The sequence below is a fragment of the Bombus huntii genome, chromosome 12 (assembly GCF_024542735.1).
Source record: "Bombus huntii isolate Logan2020A chromosome 12, iyBomHunt1.1, whole genome shotgun sequence".
In the NCBI taxonomy this organism is placed as follows: Eukaryota; Metazoa; Arthropoda; class Insecta; order Hymenoptera; family Apidae; genus Bombus; species Bombus huntii.
In genome coordinates this window covers 7,119,624-7,147,457 of record NC_066249.1, presented here as the reverse complement: position 1 = coordinate 7,147,457, position 27,834 = coordinate 7,119,624, and the positions used below count along the sequence as shown (strand labels likewise).

The following is a 27,834-nucleotide window of genomic DNA, read 5'->3' as shown; positions in this document are numbered from 1 at the left end:
GTTTTTTAATTGGCGAGACCTACGCTCGCGTGGCAGAGGAAGCGCGTAAGTAAACGTCGAAAGAGGCGTACAGCTTCCGCCTCGTGACGGCGGACCGCGAGTTCTCCTTGTACTTTTAATCTTTTCCGCGTTGAATAAAACAGGCTGAAAAACATTCCTCCAACCTAGTTTCCTGTAATTTGAGTCTAATAAGTAAGGTCTCCGCCGTATTCAGAAAGGAGAAACCAGCTTTCTAAGCTCTGTTAACCGCTTCGAAGAATCAGCGCGGAAATGTATTTCAGCCTACACCCCCTTCGTGTTTCTCTCCTACCCTTTGAGCGTTAGCGTTCCGTTAATCGCGCCATAGGAAAACGAGGACGTCGATCTATCGATGACTTAACAAAATTTTCAATTCTCAAAAACGAAATGCGTTTGACTTTAACGCGCGTAAGACGTCGAATATTGAGACAAAATGGAAATCTCGTTAAGCTCGAGTCTTTCCATAGCCGTGTATTTCTTTGCCTGCGATCGTCTGCGACGGATGATCTAATTGTCGTTTTCTCGCAAATTGTCCAGTCGTTTTTTCCCTTCCATGCGAAGTCGATGTTCGTGGATGTAAACGAAAACTCGATTTGCAATGTCCTCCAGTCTCATAAAGATGGGATTCCGCGAGTTTGATGGGATCTCCGGCTTCACCGCCCCTCCCTTTTGCCTTGTCCTCTTTTGTCCGACGCTCTCTATCGTAATTACTGAAAATTGCATTGGCGTTGAATTATATCGAAAAAGAGAGAATTCAGGGCTAATCGAGTTATACGATGAAAACCACTGGTGGTCAGCTAGCTTTACCGCCGGGGTTTGCATTCTGCGTCCCGAAGCCAGCCTGGGCCATGAAAGGGTTGAAATAAATCGCGATGCTGCGTTCGAGTTAACTTCTTGCGCGACTGATTACTTTGTCCCTTGTAATCGTCTAGATGTCTACCTTCTTACGTACGGAGGAATATTCGAAAGAAAAATTGAAATTCGCATCGTTAGTCATATGTCTGATATCTTCTGTCTTTTGTTAATACAAAGGTTAATCACTAAATTGTTGATGTGTTTATGAAAATGTATATTCTTACACGAATAATTAAAATGCAGAGTCTAGACTCTATCGGTTAGATATTTTAACGATTACTGTGTTTTAGATATTCAACGTAACTTTCTGTATTATATCGTGAATTCTTTGCTTATCTATTTTCCCAAGAACAGGTAAACAGGTCCTTAACGCAGTCTCCTTCGCTTTGCCAAGTACCAAAACATTGAAAAAGCAAGAAACTGCTATTACGAAGAATACATCGGATACGATCTACTAAAACACGCTTCGACATCTGTGAATGAATATCTCTGCTGTCGATACAGGGAAATAAACAGGTAAATATGTTTACGGTGAGGAGAACACAACGCATGGTTAGCGTGGCTACGTGGCGGGTGTTTGAAAACGAACAGTAACAACACGACGATTTCTCGATTGGCATCGTCAACGCCTGACACTGGACAGAGGAGCGTGTCACGAGAACCGGAAGTTAGCTTCCAACTACTAAACCTCGGTGCAAAAGTTTATGAGTTGTACACAGGATGGGCTTGAGTGGGTGGCGGTCGGAAGGGCGGCAAAAGGGGGTATGGGCAATGTGGGGGTTCACGGGGGTGAGCAGTGGGGGATTCGAGCTGATGGGTCGGCAGAGAAGCGAGGAACGCGAGAGAAAGGGCAACAGCAGCACCAGCAACAGCATCGGCAGCAGCAGCAGCAGCACCGGCAGCGGCAGTAGTAGCAGCTACAGCAGCAACATTCGAGGAGGAAGATAGACGCATACGAGCTTTGATGTACGAGCTTGCGCCGCGAAAAGAGAGGACACGAGAGAGAGAGAGAGAGAGAGAGAGAGAGAGAGAGAGCGAGGAGGCAAGAAAGAGAGACAAAATTTTCGCCGGCAAGGGGATGAAATACGATTTTATTTGCCGCCGGAGCTCCCAGGCTATCCTCGATGGGGTTGGCAGTCCAATTGTCCAGTCGACTACTGTCCAGTACTGTACGTCCAGGATAATGAATAAACTTACGTCTTTTTAGAGAGATAGGGACGGAGATGCGGAGAAACAGAGACAAAAAAAGAAAGGGTGGGGACCGGCAATTTTATACCAGGCAGAAGAACATAATTATTATTTTTATCACGTCGCTATTTTTGTGCAATTGTATATATATGTGTATGTATGTATTTTTTTTTTTGTTTTACCTTGTTGCGTTTGCTTTTTATTTTTATTTTTTTTTATAGATGATAACCGGACGCGAGCGTGTCACAATATTCGCGAGCACGTAATGCGTTATAAATTTTACATTTGTCGCTGCCACAGGTTTCTAGGGGAAGCGCTTTTTGCAAGCCTGTGGAGCACGCGGCTGTGCCACCGCAATATATGATATGGAAGTATGTAAAACAAAATTCTGAAGAATAACACAGAGCAGGAATGCTGCAGAGAGATAAGTGAATCTCTGAAAATATTGAAACACCGATACGAGAGCGCGCGTTGGTAATAATTTTTCGGAATTTGTGTATCTTTTCCCCCCTATAGGAATATTCCTATGTTAGTCGACTCGACTAATTGTAAATATTTTTTGTTTTTTTTCATATTGACGTTGCCGTTACGCAAAAAACACTCGTATCGATACTTTCTCAAGATACAACACATCTTCCGACTTTACGAATCGTTTCATTTCCATAAATTCTTTTTAAATCGAACGATCCCTTTAAACATTAAAATGAAAGAAATCCTTTGCGTGAGATTCACATCTCAAATTTTAGGAAGACGACTTTGACATTTTTATGTTTCAGCATCAACGAGCCCCGTTTAATGGAATTTTACGCGACATTTTAATTAATTGCGTGTCTCGTGTAACAACGTTTCATTCCGGGCTGGAACAATGCCGGTGGAAAAAACGTTTCTTCGCCGGCGAATTTCGAGGAGTTTTCCCGGAAGGACTGACATCGATTGGCTTTCATCCGACGATTCAAATCATTTTCCCCTGAAAATCCGAAGCTCGCGAGAAAGAGCGCCGGTCTGTGAGCAGGGGTCTGGTCCATTTCCGGTGGGGCCGGTTGTTTACGGTCACGCGTCTCGCGCTCAACCGCGCGATATTACTCGAAGGCGCATCAGTCGCTTTACGTGGAAATTCGCATTAACCTTCGAGGGGGATCTTTGTCGAAATAAAAGTGCAACGTGAAAAAGAAAGACGAAAAAAGGCGTCGGTTAGTGGGAGAGAGAAAGAGAGAGAGAGAGAGAGAGAGAGAGAGAGGAAAGAAGTACGGATACATATATGGAAAGGTAATGTTCCCTCTCCAGGGCGCATGCACCAGTCTTCATTCTCTCTATCTCTCGTCGAGCCTCCCTTTTTCTCTGTCGCTCGCATGTAAGCGTCAGTGAGATTTATCTGGCGATGCGAGATCGCGAAACGCGAGGGTTGCATGCGTGCAGGTGCATGTGGAATGTATATGCACCGTGGTAACCGGTCACGTGTGTGAGTGCGTGCATGTGTGGAGAGGGAAACAGAGAGAGGGTGGCTGTGTGTCCGGCGAGCATCGAAGAGGGACGGAGAAAGGATAGGGTCGGATAGGCCGTTAGTGGAACGACGTTGCGAAAGAGAAGAGCGATCAGGGTGCGAGCGGGACAGCTTCCAGTCCGTTTCTCTCGAACGCGGAAGGGTGAGTCGGATGAGGAACGAGAAGGACCAGAGGTGGACCAGCTCGGCGGAGGTGGAGAAGGACGATAACGGAGAGGAGAAACAGGAGGATATGGGAATAGAATGAGATATGCGGATAGAGAGAGGCCCGAACGAACGAACGAACGAACGAACGAACGAATACCGGCACCGGCAGCAAAAGAGAAAGACCGTTGGATAGAAAGAGGAGATGCAGAGAGAGTGCAGGAAAATCGGGGGAAAGAAAGAGGTGGACGAAACACGAGAGGGACAGAGGTAGAAGGTTGATTCGGAGCGGAGTCGAAGCGAGATGGAACGCGGTGCAAAGGAGATGGAAATGTGCAGGCGGCAGTGCGTCGAACGAGGAGAGGCAGGAGCTGACCAAAAAAAAAGGAAAAAGGACGGACGCTTCAATTCATTGATCGCCCGGCACGGTCCGAGCGGCGACGCGCGGGGTAAAATAAAAAACGCGGCTAGGCTAGCAGCAGGCTGTGGAGGAGGGGGCTACTGCCAGTGGCACAGGTGGAGGTGGAGGACAAGCCGAAGGGCGTTGCGAAAAATCTCCGCGCAAAAAGTGCGCACGCCACCCTCCGTCCCCTCGTCCTCGCATTCCAGGAGCATGGTTGCTGGAGGATGGAATCTGACCAAGGGGGAGAGGCTGGGCGACGGCGGCACTGCCGACTAAGCCGAGGTGGCGGGAGGTGAGGCGAGGTGGAAAAAAGGCGAAGAATTTACGTACGACAGAAAATCAGCAAACTCGATCTAACGCGTACTCTCTTTTTCTACACCTCTGCGCTTGCGTCTCACCGTTCGTGAAGCGGACCGATCTTGTGTTTTCTCCTTTTTTTCGCAATTTCAGAGCTGTCAGCTAATACGCGCACGTACCTATGAACTACGAACTGAAAATCTTTTTTGATCTCGATAATCGAAATGCCAAATAGGCATTATCACCGTGGTTCCGTTTCCGTTCTTTTTGTCTACCTTCTTCCACGTTCTTTTCCACGTCGATTTTCCTCCGCCAACCCTCTTTTCACCTTCCCTTTCTTTCGTTGTTCCGAGCTCCTTCTCCACTACTCGCGTGCACGGTTGCTTCTTCCGTTAATAGCTTTCCACCGACCAACGATAATCACGGTCGCGCGATAGCAAATAACGTTTAAACGCGCATTGACACTCGATGCAAAATATTTTAACGATGATAAACGCGACACCGATAAACGCGTACAGCTGCATGCTCTAACGATGAGAATTATAAGCGGAAAAATTCGGCCAAGTGTCGACGCTGCTTATTTAAAAATAATCAGTTGATTAATTTGTCGTGTGACAGGAGCATAACCATAAACCACGATCTCCTATATCGAGATTATTTCGTCGAATCTTTCCTTCCTATATTTTCTATCCGATGCAAGCCTAAAATTTAAATTCATAAAATCCACGGTAATGTGATTGGAAATATTACTTTACATCTATCAACCAATTTTCTATAATTTCAGAATTATTTCACTGTCTTTATTGGTTTTAGTCCTTAATATCTGTAAAAGTTCTGACTATCCCAAACCAAACAGTTACAGAGAATAAAACAATTTCTTCGCGGGAAGAATAAAAGTACAACGCAGAGAAATACTTATGGTAGTTCGCCACGTTTATGAAAAATGCCTATCAAAATCGCCTATTCGCCGCGAGCGGAAGCGATTGAAAACATCGCTCGTTAAACATGATTTTCTTTGATCGAAGGGGTAAGCAGATGATCGCTGGTCACATCTGTCCCTCCTACGACCGAATTGAGATTCGAAGGGTACCTGGAAGGTGGAAACGAATGTCTTGGAGGAAGCCAAAGAACGCACAATATCCTATTTTCTGTTCCACTTGAGCGGCTGCTCGCGAACTAACCCGCCGGCTAGGAACATCTGTATTTTGGAAAAGGCCGTTTTGCATTTCGGAGACAGATGCAAATGAAAGGGTTCTTCCCGGATAGACGAATGCAAAGGAATCGCGGCTTTGCTCTGCTGGGCCCTTTTGCGAATCCTTTTCATCGACAGCAGCTCACATTCTCCTCTCGATGTGTATGATGCATCTGTCTCGCAAACAATATCCTGCGATTTCGCTCTCAAATTCACTCGTGATTCGCTGCGGTCATTGTGCTCTCGATCCTCTCTGTTTCTCTCTCCCTGCCACTCTCGGAATTCTGTCTTGCAACAAGGAGTAACCCCTTCGCTACCCCTTGTGCAATTCTTTCGGCTCATGAAAACCGCCGGCGAATGACTCGAGCAAAAATGTTTCGCGGAAGATCGTCGCAGTCGAAATCCTTCAGGATGGAAACGTTTCGAAGGTACTTGGAGATTAACGTGTGCAAGGATTAAAAGCTTCCAGAAGGGGAGTACTATAAATGTTTCGCTTATGTAAATTATTCGACTTGTCTTATGGATCTATTAGTTTACTCCTATTGTGTTGCGTATACGATACTCATAAAGTGTCTGTTTTTGATTTGATTCGATTAAAAGCTTGCGAAACGGTAGTCAGAAATGACTATTGACTATCAATGGTTCAATCTCTTGAAGTTTATAAGACAAAGTCTTAGAACGATGTGAGTAAATCGCGTGCCGAATTTTCAGTAATACTTTTTGTAATACTAATCTCGTTTGATTTGATAAGTGTAATGATTTTTAGTTGTTACATAAGAAACCTCTGCAGTAGAAGTCGTATTATATTTCAGATTTAAAAATAATTATGTGTCGTGGTTTGATAAGAAAACGATTGTGCAAGAGTGTTGTCAAAAATCCTGATATTTAGCTCAAAGAATTAAATCGTGGTCAAGACATTCACATCACGGAACTTTTACGAACCGTGGAAGAGTATGCGCGGTATAATGGACAAGAATAATTGACGCTTTGAAATTGAAGGGTGGGGTCAGGAAAAATACGAGTCGCGACATATTTATACAGACGTTCAAATATTCAGCAGACGCGGGAATGGAGGATGTTTACACTGTTTGTAAAGGAAATGAAATGTCATGTTGGCGGACGAGCGCAGTTATGCTCCAACTCACGGTAATTAATTATTTCTTTCAGGTAAACTTGATTATTCTGACATGTGCTTTCTTCGCGTCTAAAAATCTGCAGAGTTAAATCTTCTCCGTAAGCAGATAATTTTATAACAAACAACACGTAAGAATATTAAATTTTCATTCTTCAATTTCTAACTATAATCCATAACATTCCAGAAGAATTGTTAAATTATCAAAACTTAAAAACTATTAAACGTAAATTAACGAAACTATTCTGTAAAAATGATTAATTAACAAAACCAATTGCATATTTATGCAAATTCATATTTTTACGAAATTTAATAATATTTATCGTTGCACTACAATAGAACTAAGGAAATGGAATTTAAATAAAAATTTCTTTCATCCTCTATATATATTATAATTTTACTTTATTTTTAATTTCTAATCTTTTTTGTTTGTATTTTTGCGTACTATATGCAATAATAATCGGGAACTGAAGGAAAAATATCAGAATGGACAAAATATATTTTTCTATTGTTCCATTTGACGCGAATTAATTTCGTGCAATTGAACAAGAACGGTTTAATTGATCTCTATAGAAGGGGAAGTACCACCGTGGACGTGTTATTTCTTTTCTCTCCGGACCTCATCTTTCAAGTGCAAACGCGATTCGCGTGCCCTGACAGATGCGAGGAGATCGGGAATGGTAGAGGTACTGTGAGCACCCTTAGTCAGGGGCGCGGAAACCATCAGGTAATAACAAGGATCCCAGTACGCTATTCTTTGGCTAGCACGTGAGTTTTACTTTGACTTATACAAATGCCTGCCTATTCAAGCGCAACCTTCCTTGTTGATTTCGTTATTGCTCTTCTTAATGTTTTAATGATTTCTCTTGACTTTTTAGCTTATTTATACGCACATTATATAAGATGGACCGAAAATCGTGGTTCAAACGTGGACAAACGTGGAAATTCTATGACTGAAAATAAGACGAAGACCGAAAATAACAAAACTGAATTGGCGATTTTATTTTCGAGAAAATCGATCTTGTTTACCATGATCCAAATCTGACATCGGTACACGTATACTCGAGAAATATTCCAGTTCAATTTTCTTCAAAACGATGCAGTTAGAAAGTAGCCAAATGCGCGTATACTGAACTATACTACGAATTTCTATACATTACAGAATTAAATAAGAAAACTTGTTCCTGAAATCTATGTCTAAAAATGCGAGTATCACGGTAACGACGTAACTTTGGAATTTGTTAACATGCCTATCAGGCGAATGAAGGAATCCTTATTACGACGTACGGAATCTCAATGTCTTGGGTTTAATTTCCGTTGAAAACAGGGAGACAAAAGATGCGCGTACAGCGAGCGAGCCTTGAAAAAAAACTGGGAAAGACAGTGGCATCCGAGCTTTCATTAGCGTGTCTACTTGGGAGATTAGTACGCTTTACCGCGTGCCTCTGTCTTTGTCTCCTTTCCTCTTTCGCGTCTCTGTCGAGAAGAAAGGCATGCACTCAGCGGCCTGCAAGCTTTGAGGATGGACTCTCGGACTTTGCTTCGTCTCTATCGGACAGCCAGGGGAGACACTGGTGAAAAAAAAGAAGCCGGATCGAGGCTTACGCCGAGTTCCACTGGTACGCGATATTTTCGCAAGTCATCAGTCCACCGTTCAAGTTAAACTTTCCAGATGCTTATGAAAGTAGCTACGATCGCGAGTCGACGGATTATAATGGAAACCAGGTTGAACGAAGCTTTTGTTTGCGTCGTCCATCGGAGATTTCAATTCTTCTCTTTCAAGTTACACGTATTACGTAAGAACGTAGTCGTGGAAAGAAGTCAAATACTACCATAATAGGGGACCTAGTTATAAGTCATGGCAAAAGACTAAATGTCAATCAGCTTTGTCCACTTCTTTTTAAAATAGATGAAAGACTATGATATTCTTGTTCAAAGTGAGCTACCAATAAAGATAAGTAAACTATTAATGCATTCTTTTATGGTACTCGGGTTACGTGGAAAAGTATATAAAACTTGCAAAGCAAACTTCTCGTTATACGTAAGAAGTATTTGAAGCATGAAACGATCCTTTAGCTAGATTCCATCTTTTTAGTTGCGTTTAGAAAAATGCGATCTTGCGCAAAACTCTTGCTGTATCCATTCCTTTCGAAAGAAACCATACATGCATAACAGTGAAAATATTTGATTTACCCTTTACTATACCATTACACATATTCCCGATATCAGAAACCTATGTAAACAATTCTTACAACGATAAGAATAGATGGTCCAAATTCTAAACGGAGAAAAGATACTGTGGCTTCACCCCGAACGCCACCTCGGGTGTGAATTGGCGGTGCGGCTGCGGTCATACGCGCGATCGCCGATCGTAAATCTTCGTTCCACCGGGGACTCACCTTAGATGATCGGTGGTAGACAGAGGGGCCCCTACGTCACCGTGAGCGGCAGCTGCCGGTACGTCATACTTTTTCTTTGTCTCAAAGGACCCTTCTCTTCAGTCGGTGCTCTTTGGGGTACAAACGGGGGCCACGCGCCCGCGGCAGATGTCCCGTGACGCATGCCCCTTCATTCCTGCGTATTACGTACTTATACTTGGAGCTCGTTCGTGCAAGGCGTGTAACACGCGACCGACCGACCGACCACCGATCGATCGATATGCATATGCACGATTCTTTCGGCGTTCGTGCACGCGCGCGCTCCTGCTCGCCTCGAAGAATGCGAACGCCGATTGAAGGAGGGCCAACTCTTGACTCTTTGATGGATTGCACGCATGCTGAGCCAACCCTTTGCGCAACCAATCCCGTGTTTTCCGGATGGTCAACGACACACCAGTTTTATGGTTTCTGTAGAGGCACGTGTCTGGATTGATAATGGTTCGAGATTGTTGGAGGTGGCAGGAAAATATTTGTATGATAATTATAACGATATGAATTGAAATTAGCAGGCAAGGTTGGAAAATAGGGTGTTAAGTATTATTCATTGAAGTTCTATTACGATCAGAAGGTTTTGAAAGTACGTGTTTATATAAAATGATGTACTTTTATGTAATTCTGTATGAGTCGATTCCTAGGCGTAAAATAAAAATAGGACACTTGACGAATGTTTTAATTCTAAGTACTATCTGATTTTCTGCGTTATTTGAAACGTCAGATGAGATAGGGTCACTGGCCGTCTATTCTGGTTTCCGTTTGGGAGCAGAAAGTGTAGGATACAGTTGACCGAAATTCATTTTTGCAATATCTCTGTCATAATCCTCATTTATTCCCAAATTTTCGAAGCTTATTTGTATCGAAACAAAAATATATAGTAAAAATCGATGACCTGACTTATGAAATATAATTGCGTCCATTATCCTTATCTTAATTCGTTATCCTTTTCTACATTTTGGTATCTATAACGTGAAAATAGGAAATTAATTAAAACTGAAACCGAATTAATTTTGTGTCCAAGTTTCCAATGTGGGACCGATCGTAAGAGCAATGCAACATCGTGTAGCAACATAAATAGAATTATTAAAAGATTGGTGTATTAAAAATTTCAAAATCTTCAGCATATCGTTAGAAGATTAAATAAATATAAAATATATGTAAATACAGCGTATAAAAATTGAAAAGAAATATTTATAATCGTAAAGACACGTCGATCTTAGAAAGTATATTTCCAAAAGAAAATTCCATTCCCAACAAAATGATGAAATTGATAGAAAAAAATGTTGCAACAATTTCGACTTATACAAGTGTTTTGTTGCAATGTAATATTCTATTTTAACGGGTTCGCGTGGTTGGAGAACGTGTTTTACTCGAGTCTTTTGACGCTGATTGAACGACGACTTTGAAATGGATGTCAACGCGCGCGGAAAAGTCTGACTCGTCTCTTCGGATGTGAATGTTCTTTGTAAACAGCAGAAATCACGCACAGGCTTTCTGGGCGTGCTGAGAACAAGTAAGTGTGCGTGCATATATCTCCAGAAACCGCCTAGCACGATAACTCCGAGCCGTGTGATAAAGAACAATTTAACGGTCTTGTTAAAGATACGAAATACGCCTACTGCGATAAAAGTGAGTGAGCCAGCGTGTTTCGATCGTTGAAACGTAATATGTACCAAGGATATCGAACCACTGTGTCAATAAGAATATAATGCAGTGCCTTTGAAAGTACGAAAACAACATGATTTTGATAGACATAGGTAATAATTTACGGAAATGCGAGATTTTATAAGTTACGTCGTTCCCTGTTTATGTAGTTTTGAATATTCGTGTATTTGTTCTAAGAAAATTTACATCTACGAATCAATTCGGTCATTTCAAGTTAGAGAATTTAAGGATTTCTATCCTAATTTCTAGTAAATTGTCATTTTCTTATCTCTGGAAACCTATATCTTATTCTCAGACAGAAACATTGTTTAACTTTCAAATATTCCAATTTATTTTATTATTTGTGTAGATTAAAAAATGTTCATGCCTCGAATTCGGTAGTCTTTTTGCCTATTTTTAACGATTATCGGTAATTTTTAATATTTGAATTGTGTAAAAACGAAAATATTTAAAAGAGAACGTATCACGCATGATAAAGGAGATTTTTATCTTTCATACGTTTCGCGTAAAAATCAATTCGTACAGGAACCGTGAAAGACCTGTAAAAGGAAACCTCGTGAATCGACAAAACCGGTAGAACCACGCTATCGATTCAAGCAAATTTTTATAGAACAGCTTTTGCCACTGGAAGAAAGCAAGTTGTTGCCAAACTGACTGGCATAATTAACTGTAATTTAGAAAACCCGGTAATTATCCCTACCATCCTGGTACTTCGACGAACTTCCTAACGTATCGAAGCTATAAACGACCATAAGGCGCGCGTGACTTTCCGCGTTTGCCATCCAAAGTTCGCGACTTCTCGTTTCCGCTTTTTCACCATCGATTGCCAAGATAAAAAGGCGGCTAGAATCGGTCGATGTTTCCAATCAAAACGTTTATTTCAACCTTGCTGATTCAAGAAATAATTAATTATACGAAGGATCGCAGAACGTGAAAAACGGTTTTCCATTAATCAAGGGTTGCTTTGAGACGCGCGCGGCAAAGTTCCAAGCGAAATCGAAATCGATGTATAGGCATTCGCGTAAACTTTCCAATCAATAGGGTGAGATGGCCGCTTGCGCTCGCGCTGGCCACGAAATTAATTTCACGAATTGAAAAGGTGACCCTTCAGACGCCAATACAATTAACCGTGAAACCCCGAACTTCATATTTTATACAGCCGGCGACACCGGGCAAATTGAAAGAGACAATTTTTGCGGCGAGCACAATCGCGGCAAATGGATGCCGCGAAAACGCAGCGGCCTCGATTCGATGAATTGCCTCGCTGGACGATTCCACGCGCGTACCTACATACGCCCAGTTGAAACAAAAATCGACGCAGACAGATTACATATGCTGTTTCGAAAAGTCAGCAGCATATAGTATTCACCAAAATCAGTAAGAAAGTCTTAAAAAGAATAGATCGAATATCGTTAATTTCGAAGCTATAAGACTTCAGTCTATATCGTATCGTATCCTTGCTTGAAAAACAACGCGGCTCAAAACATGCAAAGGACCATGAAAAGAAGATAAGAAATCAGAATCGACAGAAACAAGTGCGTTCTTGGCATTTGCATATTATAATATTAAAGAATCCCAAAGAACCTGTTCGTAATGAAATAATAAAATAAGATGCAATGTATAACTGGAAAATTAATAATATTCCTGGCCTCGCATTTATTATAATTTTTGAAATAAAATACTTGTATGTATACTTTATTTATATTTATATATATGTATTATCTTAACAAAATATTTATACACGAATGCAGTTGATGTTGAACAATTGTAAATAAGGAAAAAGAGAAATAAATGATTCGACCGGATGTTTTATCGTTTCGAATGTTTGAACAGCAAAAATCGAATTTATTTTGGTTTGTATTACATGCTACTGAAGTTTGATCGAAATTCTTTGAAACATCCTGTATAGTGTATATCATTGGTGCATTATACATTTTTGTAACGAAGGGATACAGAAGAGGGTGAAAAACGCAGAAGACGCGTCTAGCTCGTAACACACGTCGTCACACCTGACGTCACACACTCGTTAGGGGGCAGATGGGCCCCCCTCTCAACCGTGACGTTCGGCCCGCAGTGGGTACCTGGCGGCGTCTACCCATGGGGCTTCTTTCCTTTCTCTTCGTCTCACCCTACTCCCTCTTTCTCTGGCCGTGTATCGTAGCGTGGTCCCCCCTCTTCATCGGTGGCCCCATAAGGTAAGGCAAAATAAAATAAAACTTCTGTCAAGGGAGTTCCCTTTTCCTCGCACACATGCGCAGCTGCTCAGGTAGCACGAGCTACTTCCACATTAGAGAACGGAACTGCCATGGGGTGCCGTGCCCCATTAAAATTCCGTCTGGCCAGACGCCCGGCTGCTCCCTCGCGTGCTGCGTGCAATACCGTGAACCGGGGGACGGCAGAAAGAAAGAGATTATTAAGGTGACGAACTTTCGATCGATTTGTTCGGGATGCGCCCTCTTCGGTATATGTACCAAAGGGGCAGAAATGCAATATTTTATTTTGGAAAAATGACACGGCACGCGGAGCAGACTAATCTTCAGATCACGGAAGTATATTTTTTATATAACAAATTGGATAGATTTTAGTATTCGTAAGCTCGAAGGCGATAAATCCTTTTACACAAATGAATTAATAAATTCTAATAAACAGATAAATTGTTGTAATAAATTGTATAATGTACAAGGGTAACAGATTTGGTATTAAAGCAAGCACAAATTATAAGACAGTTTATCAAATTTGACATAAAATTGTAAAATTGTAAGAGAGAAAAATTGTTTACATAACTTGGAAGATAATTTGGAAGAGAACAAAAATCAGAATTTCTTAATGTTTATCAAGGAAACCAAATTACTCGATGAATTGATATAAGGCTAATGTTCATCATCATCATTGTACATTGTCAAATACTCGTTAAAAATGAAGGAATTGTTTCTGCAATGTTAATGTATAAATATAATCTCTAATTGATCACTTGCTAAATCGTTAATATCACTAATCTAATAAATTATTGTGTAAAAGGAGTTGTAGAATTTTTCTATCAAGCTGTACACAAAACTTGACAAAAGATCCGAAGAATATCATTGTATCCTTTCAATTGGACCTTAGCCTCTTGATCTATTAATACAGCGACAAAAGATTCGGTTATGTTAAGGAAAACTTCCTGCCCACTGCCTTCAGTGACCGTATTCTTTAGTCGAAAAAAGGATCCGAACTAATTACAACGGGTACTATAAAAATGTACAAAGGCGCGAAAATGGGTGTAAAGCAAGGCGGTTCATTGTCCGGCGTGTTATTGCACAGTGACTAAAACCTCTTAAACTGCGTCAAAATGGCCAGTAACGAGGAAGACTCGACCGTTTTCACGCCTCGGTTGAAAGAGAGAAACTACAGACCGATTTGTCGTCGGTCGTAAATCTTTCCTGCTAATTCTCAGCACGAGACATCCGGTGTGCCGAGCAAGGTATTGCGGGGGCGTTTCGTGTGGTAAACATAATGTCCTGACCGTAAAACCTTTTGTCTGCGCTGTGTACCTTCGTTTTTCCGCATGGATTGAACGTGTGCCCGATCGGTCTTTTCCGAGCATTACACCTGGTATCTTTACTAAATCGTATTGGAGTCCTGTGTCGGAATTTGGATCTTTTCTTGTTTCTTTTTCATTTTATACATTATATTTGAATTTTCTTATGTATCAAAGTATTTAAGATAGGCTATTATTCTCAATTTTGTATTATCTAATTACTTGTCAGAATAGAGATACTCAAATGTGAAATTAAAATAGTTTTATAAATATGCAAATGCTTACTCGTAAATTCAACTAATGACATTATGGAAAAATTTATTCCTATTTTATTTCACAATATCGAATATAAAGATACCTTTCGTGTAATCATTACAGTAGTAAGTACAGAGTAATAATTACGAATTAAATCAAATTGAATTTGCTATAACTACTTTCGCTACTTATATGCTCATTATTACGTATATCAATTTTATATAACATAATATACATGGTCAATTTTATGGCTGTAGCATCGTTGTTTATTTTGGTACAGTACTATCAATTTGGTACAATCATTATTTTTCTAGCAACTGATTCTATCCCTGTTCCTTTTCCGCTTCAATCAAACTTACTAACGTCACATCTGCATTGAAGTGGCTTTGCGAAGTGGTCATGAAGAAACTAACGAAGCTGCCATTTACTAAAGAGCCGATTCATCGTTCAGCGTCTAATTCAATTCTCCAACGTTCCTCCAATACTATCATCGTCTATAAAACAACTTGTCTCGCGAAACATCTGCCCGCACGAGTTTCCTCCAGAAACCCACTTCAGCACCGTTTCTCACCTCTCGACGTCGAATTCCGTTACGTTTTCGACTTTCAAGTATATTATACACACACGCGTGCTTGTCAGAAACTGAACTATGGAATCATGCGAACGCAATGATTCGACGGCTAAAGTGCCTCCGATAAAAAGACCGAAACGGAATCCACCAGTGTTCTCTATCTTTTCTTCCACCCTCGCGAACCTTCCAATTCTTCGACTGTTCGCGACAGATTGGCCGACACACTCCGCTATATCCGGCTCCATTTTTGAACCGCCCCCTCCCTAACGGGAGCTTAACATCATCAAAAACTAACCGCATCCAGGAGCGTTTCACGATCGAGCAACGCGACTGTATCGTTTCTTTCACCGTACGATGCACAATGACTTTGGAACATATGTCGAACGACGGAGTTTCTCTCGGCCGCATCAAGATACGTTATTAACGCGTGCCAGAAGAGGGGAAAAACGGTTCGTTCTCTCGTGTAGGAAATTGTAACGGGTAGAAGAAGAAATCTAGACGGAAGGAAGATAGAGAAAGACGGAGTGGTAGTAAAGAACGAAGGAAAATCCATTTTCATGTCGAGAACGACTGGAGCGCCTAGACACGTGGGTGGAGGAAGCAGAAGGACGAGAAGGGTGGGGTAGGTCGAGCCATCTGGTTCTTTGCTCTGCACACGGCCACCTTAAGGGCCTTTTAAATCCACCAGAGACACACACCTTGAGACCTGTTTGGGCCAAGGGCCCTCGAACTCGAACGCTTGGCCCTTTAAAGATCGATCCTGAAACGAAGACACCGAGACCTTACCCTTGGCTCACCTTAACAACCTCGAGGGTAACCGCACCATTCAATGGTGCGGCTCTCTCTTCACTTTTTTAATACGTGTACACGTTCTTCTGTTCCGTTGATTTGGATCGTGTTTCTCCACGGACATCTCGCTGTTTGGTTTGTATCGGGTTTAATGGACTCGCAGGAGCCCTTTTTTTAAGGTTTTGATTGAAGGGGTGTGTTTAGGTGATGGATAGTTTTTACCGAACTGCATTTAGATCGATATGTTTCATCTTCTCTGTTTGCTTGGGAAACGGGAATTTATTACATCGAAATTATTTTCTTAAATCGAGATACAAATGCCACGTGAACTACCAACGAGGATGAGAATATTTTCACGAAACTGTGAGAAGTAAAACTACGACGATGGGATTTTTATCGAAAGTCTTACTCTGTGAGTAAACGAACGAAAGAACAATGCATCTATAATCTATAAGATCTCGTGCTTTCAAATAAAATATTAATGCAATGGTCCATGCATCTTGCATCCTTCCACTGAATACCGATTAACATTTTATAGAATCACAGAAAGAGAACGAAGAGCGACGTACATGGACTGTTTACCTTGAAGATCAGCGTATCGCGGCAGGCTCACCGACAAAGCCAAATTAATTTGCGAATCGTTCTTGATGCGGATCTCGAAGGGATCGTCGGTCGCTCCCTAATCGATATACATACTGAGTGTTCATCGTCGCAAGTCCCGGACGATATCGACGAACCCCAACGAATGCAGAAACGAGGCAAGTCCACAGAAGAGAGTAGGAAATCGAGACGCGAGACGAAACGACTGTACGAATACACGTATGCGTAATCTTCGAGTGGATATCGGGAGATGAAAAAAATTGCAACTTCAGATGCTGCTACGGCAAGCATTTCTGACCCGTATCTCGTGCAATTCTCGTTGCCCCTTCCCGTACCCTGCTACTTTTGTCTTCTTACACAGCCTGAGTTCACCCCGATCTCTGTCGCGGGACTTGGCTACGTGCAAGGGTGCATTTCGCGGACCCGGTTACCGCGCTCGTAGGCACACATGCACTTTTGTCTACGTGACGCATGTATGCCGCGACTTGCGAGCGCGCGAGCAAGAGAGAAGAAAACCAGAATCAGCCAGAGGCCGCGGGAAAGGTAGATCTCCGTGTGCTGCGAACACCACGGAACGAGAGAAACGAAAGTATGACGAGGGCAAAAGAGGGTGAGATACGAAACTGCTGGGGATGGGCAGACAGTGAGACTTTTATTAGCGAAGGAATCAGCAAGCATGATTATGTACCTTAGAGCGTCTCCACCTCCGTTTATCAGTTCCGCCCTTCTCCTTCTCCTCCCTTCTTCGAGCACCCGTTTACCTACCTTCTCCCACACGTCTAACCACCCTTCCTTCTTCCTACTCTGTCTCCGTCACCGTCATATCGCCACTGACATTGCACGACGACGACGACGACGATGACGACGACGACGACGACGACGACGACGACGACGACGAGACTACTACGACGACTACGAATCTGCCACCCCGTCGCAGCTGCATTGTCAACCCCTTCCCTCTGCTAACCCGCTGCTCCCTGCACGAGTGTATGCACGCAATGGCGTAGAAAGCCGAGGAATCGCGTCTCTATAGACGCGAGATAAACGATTCTTCGTTTTCTTCGAGAGCTCCGATGGGTTAAGCTTAAGTTCTTATACGTATAGACATCTATCGCGTTGCGTAACATCGTCGAGGTTAGCTTGAGGGTGATTTAGAGAAGGAGTTGAAGAGTATCGATGGATAACGATGAAGGATATTGGTACTTACGATAAACGTTGCTGTGGCGATTTGAAAGATGCTGTCCCCTGCAACAAAAGAAAATTGCGAATGTACATCTTCGTAAAATGAAGGCTTCTTGGTAATAAAGATTTAAGGGAAACCATTTCTAGTAATATTAATTTTCGTTTCCTCATGTTCAAATTATTTCTAAAATTATTGAAAGTATTTCGAGAAATGATTTCACACGTTAAATTCATATAATGATCAAAGGTACTCCGTCTTAAGGAAAATTAATTGTTTCGGTAAGCAGATCCTGAAGGAGCGAGTGCCGTTAGAATCCCTCGCAGTATTACCAAATTCGTTGTCCGTAGATGAAAACGCAGAGAACAGAGCCGTCCTCCACGAAATTTGCATCTCTGCCTCGCCAATGCCGCCCAAGGCGATATTGTCGTCACAATGAAACCACCCTCCCCCCGAAGCTCGCTGTCCCATCCCTCGATACACACTCCGACACAGCGATGTCATGTGCGGGTGTCGCACTCGAACTTTCGCCTCGAACCAGATGCGCGAAACTTCGCGAATTCTGATCACGCATACATCACGGCACGGCTAACAAAAAAATTTTATCAGCCTTTTTTTCTGTTTTTTCCTCTCCTCTCGTATTTTTTCTTCCTTTTTTTTTTTTTTTTTTTTTTAGTTTTCGAGTTGTCCCTCTGGACACGCTAAAATCCTTTTGAAACAGCCGTGTGCCAGCCGAAACTTGCGCCGGAGAAAATTTAGATGCAGATGACCAGCCTCGTCCGCGCAAACTTTTTAATTTTGAATTCTCGTTCCGGCACGAATTTAGTTTCCGATAGGTATTACCGGTTCGAAATAGTTACGCTAGCCTCCCTGCTAATTTACATTGCATTGCAGGTGGCGACGTACCCATTGTTCGTGTCTTCGAGTTGGTGTTATTTGACGATTAAATTGCAGCTTCAGCAAAAAAGCGATTGCAAGTGTATATATGTGGACTACAGAAACGGGTTTCGAAAAGTTGTAAATTTAGGAGAATTGTAGTAGCTGGATTATGGTTTATTATGCTTTCATGAGATGTTTAAAGATGCAAAAATATGTAAAATGCATACAATTATAGTACTCACCAAGAAAAGTGAAATATATTTACTCTACATCGATTCTAAGATCGATAGGTATCTTTGGTATAAAATAATACACCTATATGCATCTTATATGAATACTTGTCGGTTGTAATTTATTCATTCAATGTAAATAATGTAGCTGAATTACAATAATGCATGGGAAATGTATATACTTACGTATCTATGCAAACAATGTAGAGTAAAACAGGAAAATACGAAGATATACATCTGTCGATATAAAATTTACATATGTGAATATCGTATTCAAATAAAAGGAAAGTACATTTCTAGCGAAAGCGGATATAAAGTTTCAAGCCTTACTATGAGTGAATATTTTCTTTGATATCGTAATAATAATGATCTTCTTTCGCGATACGGTATTTCTTTTCGTTCAATTAATCTTTTCGCACTTCGATCTTTTATTCACATTTGATATATCACCAAGTGATATATTTAAATTATCCATAAATACAAGATTACATCTTACGATGAAGAAATGTTTCCGATTTCATATTACACGTGTATATTGTTTGTCTCGCTCTTTTTAATGAGAAATTTAACTCCTTAAAATTTGACTACAACATAATATAAACGAAATAGCGTCTATTTATATGAAATAAATGAAAAGTTCCATACATTGACTCTACATACTTCTCGGTCCTTTCAGCGAATACTCTCCCAAGTTTCTCTATTTTATTATACAATATATAATAAATCTTTAAATAAATATTATATAATATATAATAAATGTATTATATAATAATAATTCACAGAGTAAATATAAATCTCCCTATCCATTTGCAAAGTCTTGTCAACTTCGAACTCGACCGATTCATGATATTTAAAACCGAAACACTACCAAAAATTTATGTACGTGTTTCAACCTCCTTTACTTTCATCGCGAGAGGAAAACTGAGTTGTAGTGTATCATCAATTTCTCGTGAAACAGCGAAATTCCACGAATCAGAATGCGTCTTTCTGCGCCCCTATTCAGCGGTCTCGGCGAAGGATGCATCGGTACAACGCTTTGGTGGCGAGGGTAAGGAAGGAAGAAGGACGAAACTAAGGAGGTCATAGGTGTGAGGCATAGTTCGACGCCAGTATCTGAGACAGTTTCAGCGGGCAAGACTTAACAAATAGGCAAAGTTTTGTTCCGAGGATACCGCGCCCGGCGGATTCTCCGGCACTGCCACGACATCCTCTCTCCTCTTTGTTTCCAAGTTTATGATGTATTAGATGTTCCCCGTTCATTCTGCCGCGTTCCTTTCCTCCGTTACCGCGCCTTTCGGCTGACCAATTTATGTCGTACCCGGCAGTCTACGCGAAACTTCCATCTAACCGAATTAACGACGCTTCTCATTGCGATACACAAGAATTTAGAATGATTGGGTTTATGTGTTGGAATAAGTTTGGATGAGATGGACCGCGGACTTCTCAACGATAGAACAGGCATAGTGATTAAAATGATTCACAAATATACATATAAAATGATACATATGTGTTTTTCCTACCTTGCAATTTAATTTCTTTGACGCGAGTGTTATACCTTTGTCGATTAATATTATTTCACCTATATATTTAGTATTGTTAATATAATAAATATATTAATACAGTTTTTGGATATGTATCTTCTAAAATAATTTGAACTAGTAATATATTGATATTGGTATGAGGTTTAATATGTTTTTAATGGTTATTTAATAAATATTAACCTTTATTTTATCGTATGCACGTGTAACTCTGGGTAGGTTTGCAATTGTAAAACTAGAAAAGAATTAAAAGGATAAACTCGTATTAAAGCAATGAAATGTACGTAGTTTAACAATAGCTCTTGTACTATAGTATAGGATGTATACCTAACACAGAGTGTAATATGAATGAATTTCTCGTGCGAACCATCTGCTTTGACTTGAGTTTCTAACTCCTATACACCTATACCAAACGATTAACTTAGATTTTCTATCGATTTAGATTCTAAAATAGGAAATAAGCGAAGAAACATATGGTACTTTACTATGTGATACAGATTTTCGTTATGAATTCCTTTTATAGAAAGAATACCTTCGACAGTTAATACACATAGAATATTTTCAATATATATAGAATATATTCAAATTCGTCGCAATCGTTCAAATATTTCAGTAAACTAAACGCACCGTGATATATCTCGATGCGAATCGGATTAAGGTACACTTAAGCTCATAAAGAACTTCCTCCTGAGTTTATCGTTGGATTATCGTATTAATCGTTATAGAGCTGATCGTTACAATTATTCGAAATTCTTTCAAGTATAGAATTTTACTAATACACGGATAATATGAGCTACAAAAAAAAAAAAAAAAAGAAAGAAAAATGTCCGAATTTTCATACAAAGTGGACAGAGGAACTAAGCGGCAGAGGATACAAGCGCAGCGATCGACGTGAAAAGTTTCGTATCCTCGTGGAACGCGCGTTTCGCTGTGGCCGGGGCTACGCAGACGCGTCTGCTGCCCCCAGGATTAATAAACTTTGTCGCGTCTCGGCTTACCCCGTTGGCGTAACTCCGTACGTGGAAAATCAATACCCGATACACATACGTATCCTTGCAGAGGTCCGCTTCTCTACTTGTCTCGCGCTATCTCTCTTTTATCACGATGCTATCTGTTTGGTATTGGCGCGCTCGTGGGAAATACGGTCGTACGCCGCCTGCTCAGACGATAGAGAGGTGATGAGCGAAGCATTTACAAACACAAGTAGGTCGTCGTAACGCGTTTGTCGTAACGCCCACATCGTTGTCCCCACACCACCCTCCTGGCGAGAGACGACGTCGCCTCTCTTCTCTTCAGGGTGACAGATGGCCCGTTAGACAAAGAACTTGGTCTACTGCCTTTCGTGGCGCGTTGCGTAACTCGATAAAACCAGCGTCCAAAGTCGATCGTCCTTCGACGTGAACGCTCTTGCCCTCGTGCAGGCACACGGACCGATCGTCAAAGGGACGATGGGGTTGAAAATCAAATAGCGTCGTCTCGATGGGAAACCTTGATCGTTGTCAAGATTGAAATCTCTCTGTCGTTCCTTCTCTATTGACCGTACCTCTTATCTTTCTTCGCGATCGTGCCGATCAGAAGTTTCAGTTCCCCCTCGAAACGACGAAAACCGCGTCAAGAACGATCGAAGGGTGCTCCATGCCGTGTTCCATGACGATTAGACGATTAGGAGACTCCCTTCCGCAAAACCTCGTTACGGCACCCGCTATTGGATGTGGAATTAGCTGCGGGAATTACGATCGTTCCACGCTTTTTCTGCGGTATTGTGATTTCTTTTTTCCCGTCGGGCTTGCGTTTTGGGAGATCGGCGGATCGCATCAGGGGAAACGTTTCTAAATACTGTGCAACCGCAAATGGCGCGGCCGCGTTTGAACTGCTCGTCACGAATGCTCCCTCGTTGGTAATTTGTCTCGTGTTTACTATGCTCGAGTTACACTTTCGTAAATATGTACGTGATTTACATTTAACATTGTTTTCCAAAGGACTTATAGGTGAAATTTCTGTTTTATGGGCGATATAACACTGTCCTGGAAAATTCACATAGCATTACGAAATTTGATCGAGTTTTGTATGACGATATGAAACAACTATTGTTTACTTCTGTTCGATTATGGTAAAAATGGTTTAAACAGTATTTTTCAGAAATATATTATTCGTAATATCGGAACATCGAGACGAACAATGAAATAAGAAAGTTATAATTTTGTTGCTTGTTATATTTTTGTATTATCGTTCTTTCGAAGCAACTACGTCGTAACCTGTTGTGGAAACGAATAATATTCCGAAATTCTGGAGCGAAGCTCGCACGAGAGAAGGACGATCGTGGATCCAATAATTCCGGATAACAATAAATTACCGTAAAGTCCAGTCTCTCGATACGAATGACGTGATGCTAGATTACAGTCCTGTGTCTTGCGATTCACGTTATGGCACTGACACGCATGAACGTGTCTGAACGCACTGAAACGCACACGCGCGTATAGGAAGGGGCGTTACGTCGATGGCTGGCACAATGGGCACGTGGCAGAATCTAATCATACTCGCAAGTTTCAGGGTGAGCTTGTATTTTTTTCTTTTTAAGTTCCATCAATTCAGCGTGTTAAGTCGATAGAAGATGGTTCGTTAATCCGCGTCGCTCTATGAGACAGAGCTGTTTTCGTGCAACGCAAAACGATATTTACGTAAATGTCGGAATGAACGAACGTATTTGAATGATTTGCAATTCAGCCTCTATAATTTACACGATAATATTCTACTAGCGTTTGGTACATTTATTTCCTTTTTTCAATTGTCAATCCGACTTATCGAGTTTCGGTTAGGATTCGTTGGTTTGTCGTAAAGACCGATTGGATATATTTGGCGTCGTTTTATTGCCCGTTCTCAATCTTAATTCGATTATCGATCTCAAGAAATTGCTTTTCACTAATTCTCCGAAAATCGTGAAATGAATTTTATTAGTTATATAATCGTAACCAACGAACGAGCTATTATATAACGACGAGCTACGAGACATACTTTTAAGGATTTTAACTTACAATAGTTTTTAGCTTCTAAAACTCATCTAGGAATTTATTTGGATTTATTCATTAGAATTATCCGATATCAGTCTCTCAGACGAAGGGACGTCTAGGAATAAAACAAAGATGTGGCAATTAACATTTTACTTACTGTTTGATATTGAAATAACAGCTGACGTATTTATATTTTACAGTAAAGTAGATGTATTCTCGGCGGATTTATTAAATTTAGCATGAATATCTGTTGCAAAGTAGCAAAGCAATCGGAAAGATTTGTTTCGATGTGTTACACGTTCATATCAGTTCGAAGTCAGCGCTCGATACGTCGTTCGATTGATTAAGCTGGTGTCGTGCGTGCAAGTTGTACATGTGTCTGGAACTATGCTAGAAACACGTGGCCCCTGCCTCAGGAGACGCCCCTTTCATCTAATCGTTGCACCGCTAATGGATTATTTCAATCGAAGAATCGAGGGATCGCTACCGTTCTTCAGAAAGCTATAATTATGCTCAGCCTATCATTATAGATTATTCTACTACTTATGCGCTGTAACAAGATTCCTAATAATCTCACCGTATCTTAGTTTTCATTCGCCGTAACTAATAAAAAGGTATCTTTAAATGTTACACTTTTAAACAATATTCTACGATTCCTCTTTTGTAGAATAATTGCAAAATTTACTATCTATATCTTACGGATTAATTTTCTGAAAAAATTTACTATTTATATCTTGCTGTATTTTTCCTCAAAATAAAATTTTAACGAGAGTCCATAAAATGATAAAAGTTAAAAGTGATTCTCACTCGATCGACCTGAATCACGGAAAAGAGAAGATCAAGGTAAAAGTAAGACGGAATATATCCAGCTGTTACGCTAAGTATCCTGAAACGGGACAGGGAGTTCCTTACAGGAAGGATGAAGCAACAAGTGGCTTCTTAGCTCAGGCAATCTTAGTTCGATGTTCAACAAGTGTTTTCCGAATGGACGCATGTTCTGGGAATCTTTCGCAGGAAGTTTAGCAAAAGCAGCTGCTTGTCACGAAATGTTCGTACAGTTCAATTGAATTATCTGGATATCTAGTAAAACAATTTGTTCGTTATGTTAAGCCACTTGTTTTACATTCTTATTTATCTAATGTTTCTTATTATTACACTATGATCGTTTTTTTGGTCTAAAAAAGCAACTGTATTTTTTTTAGTTATAAATATAGCGTGGCTTTGCATTTTTTTAAATTGAAACCAAGTTAGTAGTTATCTACATATTAATTAGATATATATAAAAATATAATTTTCCCAGACATTTGTAAAATTCTGTAGCTCTTTACCTAAAATCTTAAAATGATATTTACCAATGCATAATTTAAAAAAAAATGTATACTTCATCGCTACTATCGAAATAGAACCATTCACTGTGTTTGTAAACCTTCGTTGCATTCATTTTGCGTACTGTGGAAGGAAACAGGAGTATCCAGGCGATAACAAGACTAATAATAACATTCCTTTATCACGACATCCAATGTACGTTGTTTCTAATATCTATTTTTCACTTGTTCTCTACGCAATTCCTGTGTTGACATTTCACAGCCCTAGAAGAAATAATAATATCGAACTATTTCTAAAGAACTCCTAGCCTTTAAAACTTTCATCACTTCCACCTTCCATTCTAATCTCTAAAAGAACCAAAAAAAAAAAAAAAAAAAACGGGCGAAGAAAACGAAAAAAAGAAAAAACGTGAGAAAAAAGAAAGAAAGAAGTAACTTTCCAACGTATCAAAGTTTCTCCGTATTAACACGGAACAATGCGCTCCTAATCCAGGGACGAGAAAGAAGGAGAAACACGACGTGGAATGGGGCGCGTCGGTTTCGCGTGCCGTCTCTAAATAATAAAATAAAAACCTCGACCCTCTAGATCCTTGGCCCACGCTCAATCCCAACAGCAACAAGTTGATATCTTGTTCCCTCGAGGGCGGCCCGGGGGTAGGAGGACTCGAGCAATAGGAGGAGGAGAGTATCGTCGTAAGAAAACGCTTTTCCTTTCTTTTCTTACTTTCATCCCCTAGCTGGTTGTCCCTTTTCATCAACAGATTCCTTATCCGTACCCTCTAGCCCGGAAAATCTTCGTAGGGAAGTTCCTCGTCCGTGAAGGGGCTAAGAAAACTGGCTGAATTCGGGGTAGAATGGGCTTCCTTAGGGTTCAGGAAACGACCAAGATGTAAAGGGACGGTGTTTCCTTAGGGGTGGTTACCGTGAAGACGATTCAACCGCACTCAGCGTCTTGTAACCTGTTGGAATTACCCTCTTCGAATGGGATAAAGTACCTCCTCATTGAACTACGTGGTTGGTTGGCGTTTTGCGGCTGCGAAGCGTCGAGATTATGGCGGCTTGTTTACTGTGCGTGGTGAGATAACGCGGTAATATGGTATTTAAGGTAATCGAGAGTTTATTTATTTAGGTAATGAAATAGAAAGGTAACAAAGGTAGTGACTTATTAAGAAGGTGTGTTAAAAGGATATTTTCTATATCTTTTGCTAGTTCTTATTTGTACTGTGGTATTTTTATTAAATTTAATATTATATTTTAATTGTACTTTCAGTTTATTATATTTAATTGTATCCTGAACGGAAATATTTCGCTGATTTACGTTTAATGTACAGACAAATAAAGAATGAGATTTAGTTAACTGAGAGAGTAAATGTTTATTGAGATCTTTTATAATTTATAATTTATAATTTATAAGAAAGGCAAAACACGAGCATAAAGTACTTCTCAACAAATATAGATGAACAATGTCAGTGAAAACATAAAAATGACTTTTTATCTACTAAATTCGCCGTTATAACAGAATAAATAAAATATAAATTCAGACATTAGATTGAACATCAATGTGTTTCTATAAAAACCTTTAAAAGTTCTTTAAAATGTGATCGTCTCTCGAGTCGATAAAATCTTAAAGAAACTTAAAGAAACTTTAAAGTTTAACAGACTGCCTACCTGACAGGTTGCTTTCTACAGGAAGTTTATTGCTTTATTGTCCATGGTAATGGTTAACAAGCCGAGAAAATCACCGAGGGAGGGTGTAGTAATTAGCAGACATTTCCCGTAGACTAAGAAAGCCGAGTGAGATCAAGAGGATGAGCATTTCTTGGGGGTAAACTCGCCTTAAGAAAAACCAAACGACCGATGTCTTGTAACCTGTTGAAGCAACCCCTCAAGAGATAAAGTGCTTTCTTGGCACCGATGAAGAAGGGGCTGAAAGTTTAGTTGGGGGCCTCTGCTGTGCAAGAATCTTGAGATGCTTGGGATAAAATCTATAGAGCGACATAGATAGAACGACGAGTGGCAAAGCGTGAAAAGGAAAGAATGATAGCCGAGATCTTTCCAGACGGAAAGACGCGACACGGCGAATCCCTGAAGAGAGACAGTAAGAGAGTCAGAGCAGCCAAGAGCTCTTTGAAGAAGTGACACCTTTGTTTTCCCAGAGGGCGCTCGAGCGTGGTGTGAAGGGTTACTAGTCTTCAGGAAAATTGGCGTTACGAGAAAATTACGTGGAGACGAAGATAAAACCCTTGGATGGCGTCGCGTTAACTACACCACGCGTGTTCTTCATACGGATGATTATTCGCATATCTTAGGTTGCTAATAAAAAATTACAGTATCTCTGTTGAACCTGCTTTTTTACCGATTTGCTAAATTTTTAATTAAGGGCTGATACGATTATATAACAGTTTGGATTGTTATATATGAAGTGTTTACGTATTACCAAATGGTCCAACATTTGTAAATGTATGTAGATCAAAGTATAATTAGTTAAAGATCTTTAATAACATTCCGTACATTATCGTTATAGTACGAAACATTTTTTGCTTTTTTTCACCAGCTTGTGTATATCGTATTTAATGTCAATAAAAATATTACAAAATTGTATAAAATATTCTATATATAACATCATTGTTGATAATAGTAGAGAAATTGTTAGTAGTACAATGGCAATTAGGAATCAATTATTCCACGAAAGATATTAATGAAAAAAATTCTGTTATAAATTTCACGATCCAATATATACGATAGCAAAGAAAACTAAATTTAATGCCTTAATAGGAAAACGATATTACCTAAGCAATTTCTAATTTTCCTATCCATATCCTCGAACAACTATCCCAAGCCGAACATAACTAATAAAAATTCTCTTAATCCGATAAGCTAAAGCACAAAAAAAGAATATCACTTGCCACTACCCAAACAACTTTAAACCTCTTTTGTTCCATCGGGTTCATATTTCCTCGCTTCGTCCGATACCAAAATCTTCGTCCACCTCGATTGTCTCGTTGATTGACAAAGAATTATCCCGACAAAGGGGCTGGCTGCACAATCGACTCTATCTCACCCTATTTCCTCGAATCTGTCAAAAGAATCTACGCCCGCGTACACGGCATCTCCA

At 40.5% G+C, this 27,834-nt stretch overlaps 1 long non-coding RNA gene across 1 annotated transcript in view; it reads right to left on the bottom strand.

Moving 5' to 3' along the window:
- LOC126871822 (uncharacterized) overlaps window positions 1-27,834 on the bottom strand; it is a 115,578-nt gene that overhangs the window by 49,836 nt on the left and 37,908 nt on the right. The window contains exon 3 of the long non-coding RNA XR_007691750.1: window positions 17,767-17,804. This is a non-coding gene — a long non-coding RNA (uncharacterized LOC126871822). The remainder of the gene's footprint in view (window positions 1-17,766; window positions 17,805-27,834) is intronic.